The sequence below is a fragment of the Cryptomeria japonica genome, chromosome 9 (assembly GCF_030272615.1).
Source record: "Cryptomeria japonica chromosome 9, Sugi_1.0, whole genome shotgun sequence".
NCBI classification, from domain to species: Eukaryota; Viridiplantae; Streptophyta; class Pinopsida; order Cupressales; family Cupressaceae; genus Cryptomeria; species Cryptomeria japonica.
The window spans coordinates 478245581-478257826 of NC_081413.1; positions in this window are offsets into that span (position 1 = coordinate 478245581).

The window sequence follows — 12246 nt, forward strand, 5'->3', positions numbered from 1 at the left end:
ATCGGGAGGTAAGATATTGTCCCGAAGGTATGTGAATATGGGACCATATAACTGGGATTCAGGACCAACAACACATATCATTTCCGTAGGAGTGATCTCATATGACGGAATCAGCAGGTTGTCTACCAGGAATTCATAGCAGGTCTCATTTTGCGGTAGATCAATGAGCGAAGCAATTGTAGCCATGGCATCTGCAGCACGATTCTGTTCTCTTGGTATCTGCTCAAATTCTATCTTTGCAAAGTGTTGTTTCAGATCATCTACCAGTCGTTTGTAAGGCATTAGTTTTTCATCTTTTGTTTGATAATCATCAGTTACTTGACGGATGACAAGTTGAGAACCCCCAAAAACACGAAGTTCTTGGATCTTCCATTGAACTGCAATTCTTAGCCCAGTTGTTAATACCTCATATTCTGCTATATTGTTAGTGCAAGGAAATGATAAGCGGTATGACTTTGGTATAGAATCACCTTGGGGAGTTATAAAGAGTATACCCGCTCCTGCCCCGTGTTGTGTGTATGAGCCGTCAAAATATAATTGCCATGACTTTGCAGGTGATATTATTAGAATGGACTCATCTGGAAATTCTAACTGTAGAGGAACATCATCTATCATGGGAGCATCTGCTAGTTGATCTGCGATGGCTTGTCCTTTTATAGCTTTTCTGTCCACGTATTCAATGTCGAATTCACTCAAGATCATTACCCACTTGGCTAGCCGCCCAGTAAGTGTAGCCTTGTTGAGAAGATATTTTAGTGGATCAATTCTGGCAATCAACTTAGTCTTGTGAGTGAGCATATAATGTCATAATTTCTGTGAAGCAAAGACCACAGCGAGACATGCACGCTCAATTGGTGTGTAGTTCAGCTCATATCCCACCAATGTGCGATTGATATAGTAGACTGTTTTTTCCTTGCCGTCAGGTATTTGTTGTGCTAAAAGTGCCCCCAATGCTGTTGGAGTAGCTGATATGTAAAGTAGCAATGGTTGATCTGGAATTGGTGGCATCAAAACTGGCGGGTTCAAAAGATAGTCTTTGAGTGCCTGAAAGGCCTGTTGACAGTTCTCATCCCATTTGAACTTGATGTTTTTGTGTAGCAGGTGCTGGAAAGGATTACACTTATCTGCAAGTTGTGCTATGAATCTTCGTATGGACTGGAGTCTCCCTTGTAAAGATCAAAGTTGACTGATATTCTTGGGTGGCGGCATGTCCAAGATAGCCTTGACCTTAGCTGGATCAGCCTCTATTCCTCTTTTAGACACAATGAATCCTAGGAGCTTCCCGGAGGTTACTCCAAAGACACATTTCTTTGGGTTTAATCTTACCTTGTACTTTTCCAACCGATCAAAAGCAACTGAAAGTATGTCCAAGTGTGTATTTCTGTCTATTGATTTAACCAAAAGGTCGTCAACATAATCTTCCACCGTTACATGCATGAGATCATGGAAGATAGTAGTCATAGCTCGTTGATACGTGGCACCTGCATTTTTCAGCCCAAAGGGCATGACATTCCAGCAGAAGGTTCCCCATGGACAAGTAAATGATGTTTTATGTTGATCTTCGGGTGCTATCCTGATTTGATTATATCCAGAAAATCCGTCCATTAAGGATAACATCTCATGGCCTGCTGTGAGATCAACAATTAAATCAATGTTTGGTAATGGGAAATCATCCTTTGGACAAGCCTTGTTGATATCTCTGAAGTCTGTACATATTCAGATGTTGCGATCTGGTTTGCTAACAGGTACTAAGTTGGAAATCCATTCAGGATAATCAATTGGGCGTATGAATCCGACATCCAGTAATTTCTCCAGCTCTGCCTTGACTAATAATGCCACTTGTGGGTGCATTTTCCTCAATTTCTGTTTTACTGGTTTTGCCCCCGGTTTGACTGTTAAATGATGCATTACTAAATCCGGATCTAGTCCAGGCATATCAGCATAAGACCATGCGAAGTTGACTTGTCGTTCCTTAAAGAAGTTTATGAATCTTGCTTTCTCGGCCTCTGTCAATGATTGAGCCAAAAATATGTTATGTGGAACCTCTGCTGTGCCAATGTTTGTCTTTATAGTCTCCTCTACCAACATGGATGATTTTTCCTCGTATGATGCTGGGAGAATGTCGAGTCTTCCATCTTCGGGCGCCTCAGAGAGGTTTTCACCCTCAGATACGGCCTTTTTTTTTTTTACTTTTTTGGAGTCAGATAGCGCCACAGTGTGGTTTTCGCCATAAGACCCTTGTTTTGTTTTTATTTTCACATTTTTGCGACTGGAAGGCCCGACACCCTCACCAAAGTATGCCATGTTATTAAGCTCTATGGCGTATCCTGCTTTGTGGTCTCCAGGAGGAAGATCATCGCGAATGCCAAGATAGTCGACAATAGCTTCGTCATTTTGAAATGTATCAAACTGTGCTGGTCCGTCATGATCCCAGTCAATGAGTTGAGGATGAATAAGGGGAAGGTCATTAGTGCTTTCAGGATTTGCTGGACAAAGAGTGAAGATGTGGTTATATTCAGGTATGTCAAGGTAATCATCGAGGTCATCGATGGCACTCTCCTCATCAGTTTCGATCGTGAGTGAGTCCAAATTATCGTCACTAGTAGCACCCTCAGGGACAGGTGTCCTCATCCTATGTGATTTTGACCTCGGACCTTGAAACGAGGCTTGTGCGGGATCCTTATGGGTTGGTTCTTGACCAACTCTGAACTTTTTGTAAAATTCTTCCTCCTCTGTGGGTTCATCTAGCTCTCTGAATGTTTCAGTGAGCTCATAGTCACTGGAGGATTTGTCTGAACCCCATTCCCACTCATTGGAGTCTGTGGAATAGTAATCCTCTTGTTGAACTTCAGCGACTTTGACTCGCCATACCTGTTTTGTTCCTTTATTGTGTAGTCTGGGATTTAGAAAACCAAGCCCTTTTGAGCGTTCCCTTCTTGTAGTTAGCTCAGGTTGTAAGGGCTCCATGACACCTTCTTTGCGTAGTCCGAGAGGGCTTTTTCCATCATACCCGAATCTTTGCAGAATTTTGAAGCCTTTGCCATAGTTCTCACAGGGTATTATAATCTGGTCATGTGTTTCCTCTTCAACATCCTTATAGAGCATTTTATATAAATTTTCTTCTTCTAATTCGCCCCATTTTTGAAAGATGGTAGGATCCCATTTGAGCATCATGATGGAGATTTGCTTGTTAGGATGTGGCCTCCCATATTCCTTGGGAGAGGTCATGACTTGTCGTAAAAACATTGTTTGATTCAAAGTGTATTCTCCCATGCCTTTGTCTTGAAACTTGGCTCTAAGTTCACCTTGTTTGGATGTCGAGGGCTTTAATGACTCAGGATCAATATATGCTGAAGAAGGAGTAGCCTCACGATTGCTGGGGATGATAGTCTCAGTATGTGATCTCAAGTTATTACAATATATGAATGGATTTGGATCACCATTGACCGTTACCTCGACTCCATTGTGAGGGAACTTTATGCATTGATGGTATGTTGATGGGACTGCCCTCATTTCATGAATCCACGGTCGTCCTAGCAATATGTTATACGTGAGATCTAGATCTAGGACTTGACAAACCACATCCTTTGTGACTGGTCCTATTCTTAGTGGTAAGGTGATTGTACCCTTAGACGAACGCTCTTCATCATCATAAGCCTTAATGGTGATTTGGTTTGTAGAATTCATAGCCTTGTCAGAATATCTCAATTGTCTGATGGTGCTCAATGTACAAATATTAAGACCTGCTCCTCCATCTATCAGGACTCGCTTTATTCGGTGTTTATGTATGAAGGCTTCAATGTGTAAAGGTGCATTATGTGGCTGACTTATGGAGGCGTCATCGGCTTCTGTGAATGTGAGGGAGTGTGGAACAGATAGGTATCCCACCATGGCTTGGAACTGGTCCACGTTCAGATCAGTAGGGACAGCAGTATCTCTCAAGGTTTTATCAAGGATAGCTTTATGTGCAGGAGATATACGTAATAGCTCAAGAATAGATATGAGCGCAGGTGTCTTCCCTAGTTGTTCTACAAGGTCGTACTCAGGCTTGGTTGATGAAAGATTGGTATTCTTAGTAGAGGTACCTGGCAATGTAATCTTACCTCGACGGGTTGTAACATGACATTCAGAGGTAGATGCGGACGAAGATCCCACACCTTTTAGGACAATTTTGGGTCTTTGAGAAGAATTCTCAGGATTTTTGTTTTTGATAGTAATGGTAGAGATATGATTGTCCATTGAGATGTGATTGATAGTAGAATCATAATTGTAAGGTGCTCTAGTGTAATTGGCTTGCTCATCTGTGACTTTGCCTTTTCCCTTGTCATGTTTTGGGAATGGTTCCTTAAACACCTCATGCTCTTGGTTAGATGAATGTCCCTCAATCTCAATATCTCCTCTGTCAATGAGCTCTTGTACAATGTTTTTCAGTCGATGGCAATTACTTGTCTTATGACCCTTGCTCTTATGAAATTCGCAATACTCATCATCATTCCACCAATTTGGTTTGACCTTTGGTTCATATGGAGGAAAGTCTGGGACTGTGATCACTTTGTTTGCTACAAGCTTTTTGAATACTGATTCAAGTGGTTCTCCCAATGGAGTGTACTTCCTTCGTGGTTTAGAAGTTGTTTGATTGTTCACTTGATTGTTGGTAGAATTTGATCCGGAAAAGACGAACTTTGGTCTCACTGTGTTGGCATCAACGACACCATCATTAACCGTGTTCTTGTTCTTGTTCCAAAATTTTGGTTTGTCCTTTCCTTTGAAGTCCTCTTTGTTTTCTTTGAATAGTTTGATAACTCCTTGTTCAATTAAGACTTTTTCTGTTGCTAGGCCCTTTTCAATGACATTTTTGAATGTAGACAAACAAGCTTTTCTGAGATCATAGCCAATAGCTTTATTAATGTTTTGTGTGAACATCTCCACCATTTGTTTCTGCGGGATTTCACAAGAGCATCTACTAGCTAGGTTTCTCCATCTCTGTAAAAATGTTGCGAAAGATTCTCCTTCTTTTTGTTTCGTATTGCATAAGGTAGTAACTGAGACATCTGTTTCAATGTTGTAAGAGAAATGTTGAATGAATGCCTCTGCCAAGTCGCCCCATGACTTAATACCGAGAGGTAATTGAGAAAACCATTCCATCGCTTGATCTCCTAAGCTCTGTGGGAACAATCTCATTAAGTATGTTTCTTCTGCCGCTATCTCAATGCAAGCTGTGAAGAATTGTCTTATGTGTGCCTTGGGGTCTCCTCTCCCTCTATATTTGTCGAATTTTGGTGTCACAAAATGTGGAGGAAATGGCGGCATTGGAATGCTCTTATCGAAGGGATAAGGGCATATATCTCTCATGGTGTATGTAGGTTTTGATGTACCCATGTCCTCCACCTTCTTTTGTAGATCTCTAATTTGTTGCTCCAAATTATTCTTGGGTGGGGATTGATTTCTTGCAGCATACCCCATGTTTGAAACACCCATTTGAGGAGGGACTTGTTGCATATATGGATGATACTGATCGTAGACATGTCCATATGGAGGTCTATATTGTTGTGACATATATGGAGCACTTGGCATAACTTCTTGTTGAGGGACCCCATATCTGTTTTGTGTGTATAAACCATATTCAATAGGCCTTTCATTTTCCATTGTGGTGCCCCCAATTTTGACATGAGGTCTCCTTGTGTCAAAATTTTGAGGATGTCCTTGAGTATCCATTTGTCTTGATTGACCCATATCTTGAGCATGTGTTGGAGCATAGGGCCTCCATGAGGGTCTTTGAATGTAAGTATCATATGCTTGAGCTTGTGTATGTGGGATTGCTGGTTTTTGAAGCAAAACTGATGGTGACTCTGGCACCATATTATTTGGTCCTCTATTTCCTCCACTATTTGGTCTCCTTTGATCCATGTTAGGTTGAGTTTGTTGTGAGGGTCGACTTTCCATAAGTTGAGATAAGTCAAAATCATGCGGTATTTTAGCTCCACTTTGTGCCATCATGTTTAAAAAGTATTGACGATCTCTCCTCATTATCTCTTCAACCAATCTATTGAATTGAGGATCCATTATAGATTCTTGTATGTCTGCTGATAGTATTGAAGAATTGTCCACGGTGTCATTGTGTGTAGCATTGTGTATAGTATTTGCTCTTTCCACATTTGGATTGTGTCTATAAACATTCATGTCTGGTAATGTAGTGTGCTCAGGATTGTAGAATAGATCATTGTCATACTCATAAGAACTCATGTTTACGGATTCTTGAGCTTCTTTAGCTATTCTCCTAGATTTTTGAAGGCGGGTTTCAACCATGAACTAGGTGTTTAGCAATTTGTGAGAGACTAGATGAAAATGAGAAGAGTATGGAAGACCAAGAGTTGTATGGAGTGTAAATGAATCTTGGGGTGTACTTGCAATGTCCAAAGTGTAAGACCAAGTATGTAAGTAGTAGAGTAGGTGTGACTTCCAAAGAGAGGATAGTTTCTCTTGATGAGGTAAGCTGACCTTGACTCTAAGTAAGACCAAATGAGACCCAAAGGTAAGAAACCTTGATGAGGGACCACTTAGCAAAGTGTAGTTGTATGTAGTGTGTTGACAAAGTATGATGAGGACAAGCAAGTGACCTTTTGACTCAAGTTTTAGACAAGTATGAATGTCAAATGAGATGTGAAGCAATGATGGACTGTGTAAGACCTTAGAACAGGCTGAATGCTAGATGAAACTTGAAGAAACAACCTAAGAAGCTCAAGTATGTCGAAACTGATTTTCTTTGTTTGCTTGACTGTTAAAGTTTTCAAATCCTGACACAGACGCCTCTGTATACTTCACAGACGCGTTTTCCAGACACAGACGCCTCTCTGTTTGACACAGATGCTAGTAAAAACACAAACGCTATTCTGTACTTCACAGACGCGCTTATCCGACGCAGACGCGGTTTGAACAGACACAGACGCGTTTCTGTAACCTTAGTGCAATTTTTTCTATCTGTGAAGTTGTTTTGTTGTGACCAAATCTGATTTTTCGACTGTTTTTCGTGACAAGAGGACACAATGTTGATGACTCAATGTTTGCAGACTGTTTAGACTCCAAAAATGACTCCCAGAAAGTGTGTTGTTTGATGTAAAATTGTTTTGCATACACTTGAAGACACAAAAGACACAATGTTTTGCTGTTTTGTCTTGAATGTTTGAGTGTTTAGCATAAGACAAGCACAAATCTTAGGGCTGGCCAAGACAATAGTTGTTGATCCCACATAGGGTTTTACCCCCGAGGCTACGCTATTCAGAGCGGATACTTAGATGCTTGACCTCACTGGCTCCACCCTCGGCACTCACTTTTCGGGTCAGCCAAGCATCAGTCCCCATGAAAACTCCCCATGGCGAACTTTGTATCTCTACTAAGAACCGTATGTGTGTGGGCCGCTACCAGAGGTCCGACCTCCTGCCTCAACAACTAGAAGGATTTGGGCATCTAAAACAAAGAGGTGCTAGTAAGGGCATCCGCTCGTGTGGCCATACATGCGGCACTTTCAGCTCTGTAAATACAGAAGGCTCCCAGCCGGTAGGGGTTACGCCCTACAAATGATCAAATAAATTTGATCAAACGGGTTTATGGGGAGACATAGTGTCGGTATGAACTAATCAGCACATGTTATTCATAGTTTTCACCATGAATACATTTGATTATAGTGGTTTGGATGAGGTGGGTTTTCCTCGCTACCACTTGGGTCGTTCTCTTCTCACTAGTAGTCCTAATGACCACACGGGAAGACAGGCCCTCTAAAGAGTAAACAAAAAGAGCCTATTGCTCAAGACACAAAAGACAATGATTCAGTTTTAGTGCACCAATTGAAGTGTTTGCTAAGCTATGAAAACAAGGCACACAATAAAAATTACAAAACCCTAGCTAAGGCCCTGCAACAAAATTGTTAGTAGCTTGGGTTGTTTCAAATGATAACCCCTTTCTGCAAGCACACAAGTTAGGTAAATTTTAGAAAACCCAAAAAGACTTTGTGAAAAGGGGCCTTCAACAAAAATGTATTTGCCTCCAAAGCAAGCTGCACAAACCAGGTTAGCTAGATCTGCAAGAGTTAGCCGAAAACAAACTAGATCTGAAACCCTAAGTACAAAATCCGAAAACCTGAATCAAAGAAAAATTGACAAATTGCAAAACAGAATGCATAGACGCCTTTATACCAGACACAGATGCGTCTGAACGACACAGACGTTGTTCTGTAGTTCACAGACGCGACCAGAGGTCACAGACGCCTCTCCCGAACACAGACGCGATAAGATCCAGCGCAGACGCGGTTAAAATTCTCAGACGCGATTCCAGAAACCTGCAAAAAATAAAAATTGGCAGAAACACAGACGCGATTTATGATATCACAGACGCTGCTAAAACACAAAAACGCGATCCGAACACTCGCAGACGCGGAAAAAACCTAAAATGTCGTCGAAATTGTCCGATCTGCAACTTCAAAAATGCAAAATCTGCAACAAAAATGTTAAATGCAAAGGGACAAGAGTCCCACCGGGCGTGCCAAAATGTATATGGTGAAAATGGATAACAATAAACAATAATATTGAAAGGCTAAATGAATTCAACCACCAAACCCTAGCCTAACAATGAACAAAGATCCACCATAACATATGAAGATTACCTAAGACAATGCAAAATAACTCAAAATCACAAAGATTATACCATCACATGTCCAATAGGGTTTTGATCTCCATTCTTCCTATCTCCATTGATCTTGCTTGATATATTTGCTCTCAGATTTTTGTATGCACAAGAGCTCAACAAAGAACGGAATGTGGTTGCAAGTAGGATCGTAGTGTAACCAAGTACTCCAAAATCAGTCATTAGTCATTAGCGATTAGGGTTTGACAATGAAGGAAGCATCTCCTTAAATAGAAGACACAATAAGAAATGGAGGGTTAAGATTGAGAGGTGTAAAAAGAGAGGTCGGCTAGGATTAGAGGGTAGGTATAAGAAATACCAAAATAATGAAAGGGGTAGGTGGTGTAGAAAATAAGAGATGAATGACATGTGTCATGTGTAGAAAAAGATAATGAATTAATTAAATAAATAAAAATTATTTAATTAATAGAAGAAGTAGGACAATTAAATAAATAAAATATTTATTTAATTTAGGAAAGGGATAATTTAAATAAATAAATGTATTTATTTAAATGAGAAATAAGGCTAGAAGAGGATAAATGAATTAATTAAATAAATAAAAATTTATTTAATTAATAGAAGAATTAGGATTAGATAATTAAATAAATAAAATATTTATTTAATTAGACATGACAATTTTAGGTGTCTACAGCAGCGACTGAGACCATTTGGCTTCAGAGATTCTCACAGAGTTTGGGTTCACCACTCCACGACCAACAGTTCTACATTGCGACAATCAGAGTGCTATTGCAATCTCAAAGAACCCGGTCCAACATCAACGGACCAAGCACATCAAGATCCACATGCACTATATACGAGAGCTAATTCAGGAGCAGGTCATTGATTTGCAGTATTGTCCTAAAACAAAGCAGGTTACAGACATATTCACCAAACCTTTAACCGAGAGTAAGTTCCAGCAGTTGCAAGCTCTCTTGGGGGTGCAGGATGTCTCATTAGGGGGGGTCAGTTGACTTCTCCTTCCTCTCTTATGGGGGGGAATTTTTCCTCTTTGAGGTTTTGTCCTTCTTCTTTGAGAGTCTTTTGTACATTCATCTCTCTTTTGGGGGGGAGTTTTTTCCCACTGGGTTTTCTCCCTTTATCTATTTGTGAGAGATTGCATTGCATAGTTTTGTTTGCATGTGCATATTGTACATTGGTACCTATCATGGCCTAGTAGCCAGAACCCATCTTGCATTATTGACTTGAGTCTTCATTCCCCTAAATTGCACTTAAGGGGGGGTGTTAGTGTAAATAAATATTCATTATGGATATTATTACACTTTACTTATGTTAACTTAGGATTATGCATCTCTTCGTAGTTTAGATTTGACACACTTAGGGAAGTGTGCACATAGGGATATAGCTTGTAGGAGAAATTTCACCTTTTGTGGTTTTATTTTGTTGTTACACTCCACATCCGGTGGGTCATCCACCTCTTGTGGAATATTATATTATTTCTCCTACCTACCCCTAGTATTTCTTACCTACCCTTGTTTCTCATTGAGCCACATGTCATGATTGTGTGCTCGTACATCCATATGGCCTTGCCTATATAAGCAGACCTATATTCATTATATTGGTGAATCCAATTGATCATTTGTATATTGATGAGAATACAGTTTGTTCTTTTAATTCTATTATCTCTCTTTATGCTTTTCATTGTGCCCTTGATCTTGGCAAAATCTCACAAAAACCGCTTCATTATTTATCATTTTATTTTATGGGTGCATTGTTCAATGGTGTCTCTCTGTTTATAATGCCAAAATAATTACAGAGAGTGCAAAAAAAATTGATTATTGTTGATAATTATTCGTAACCCCTTCATTATTTATCATTTTTTTATGGGTGGGCTGTTAAATGGCGTCTCTCTGTTTATAATGCCAAAATAATTACACATAATGCAAAAAAAATGGATTATTGCTCATAATTATTCGAAACCCCTTCTTTATTTATCATTTTATTTTATGGGTGGGTTGTTAAATGGTTCTCTTTGTTTATAATGCCAAAATAATTACAAAGAATGCAAAAAAAATTGATTATTGTTCATAATTATTTGAAACCCCTTCATTATTTATCATTTAATTTTATGGGTGTGTTGTTCAATGGTGTCTCTCTGTTTATAATGCCAAAATAATTACAAAGAGTGCAAAAAACACTGATTATTGTTTATAATTATTCGAAACCCCTTCATTATTTTTCATTTTTTTATGGGTGGGCTGTTAAATGGTGTCTCTCTATTTATAATTCCAAAATAATTACAGAGAATGCAAAAAAAAATGATTATTGTTTATAATTATTCGATGTTTCATTTCATGTTTTGTTACAGTTTAATAATGTTGAAATCCTTACAGTATAATCATGTCAAAATCCTCACAAAGAATGGCAAAAAAACTAATTATCTATTTGTTTTATTTGAAACCCCTTCATTATTTATCATTTCATTTTATGGGTGTGTTGTTAAATGGAGTCTCTCTCTTTATAATGCCAAAATAATAATAGAGAATGCAAAAAAAATTGATTATTGTTCATAATTATTTGAAACCCCTTCATTATTTATCATTGCAATAATGTGAATGCTTGATACTATTACTTACAGTGACTATATACTGGCTATGAGGTTGTTGTCCACACACACACACACACACACACACACACACACACACACATTCTTGATATATAACAACCTTCTCACATACACATTACGAGCCACTTGGCACAAATTACCGCCAACTACAGTGCCCTAAAAAAATTTGGAATTGGAGATTTTTTGAGGCATTTTCATTGTTTGCTTTGCCTTCAATTTGTTAATATACTCACTGTAAATAATATTATCAGGCATACACTATATTACTTCCAATAAATTTCATATGAGAAATACAAGAACATCATTCAATTATTAGTCATTTGAGAAATGAATCTGCATCTTGATACAATATTAGCAATATCTAGTTTTTAATCACATCATAGTTACATCTCACTCCTGCATCTTATGATTTTAGTTTCTCTCCTTGATATATAATGTCTCAAGTTCTGTACCTATATGGTTATTGTCCACACACACACACACACGGTGTGTGTGTGAGAGAGAGAGAGTATATATATGATTTGTTTTTTTTATCATTTATCTCAGTGGCATTGAGGGTTTCATTTCAATGATCTATCTCTCTATGTATATTTATATAGTCACACACAATAGCATTTTTATTTTTGGAGTCATGAAGAATGACTCAACTTCCCAAGGTTGGTTCCATGGTTCTCTATCTCACAAGGTCCCTCAAACCAATGTCTTTTCTCTCAAATCACTGAGCAAAGTGTTTTAGGGATGACAAATGCAAGAACGAGGGATGTTTTGGTTGATTTTAACATGAAATGCATCCTAAGCTATGCATGATCCTATAAATGCAATAAACTAGATTATAAGATGACAAGATTAGTAGCAAGACTATCCTGGCATGTTATACTAGTCTATGATTAAGCTAAATGATAAGGAAAATACTCTAAACATGCATATTTAGATTAATTCCTATTGAAAAGAGAGGCTAAATGATGAGCACAAATGATATATTAAAG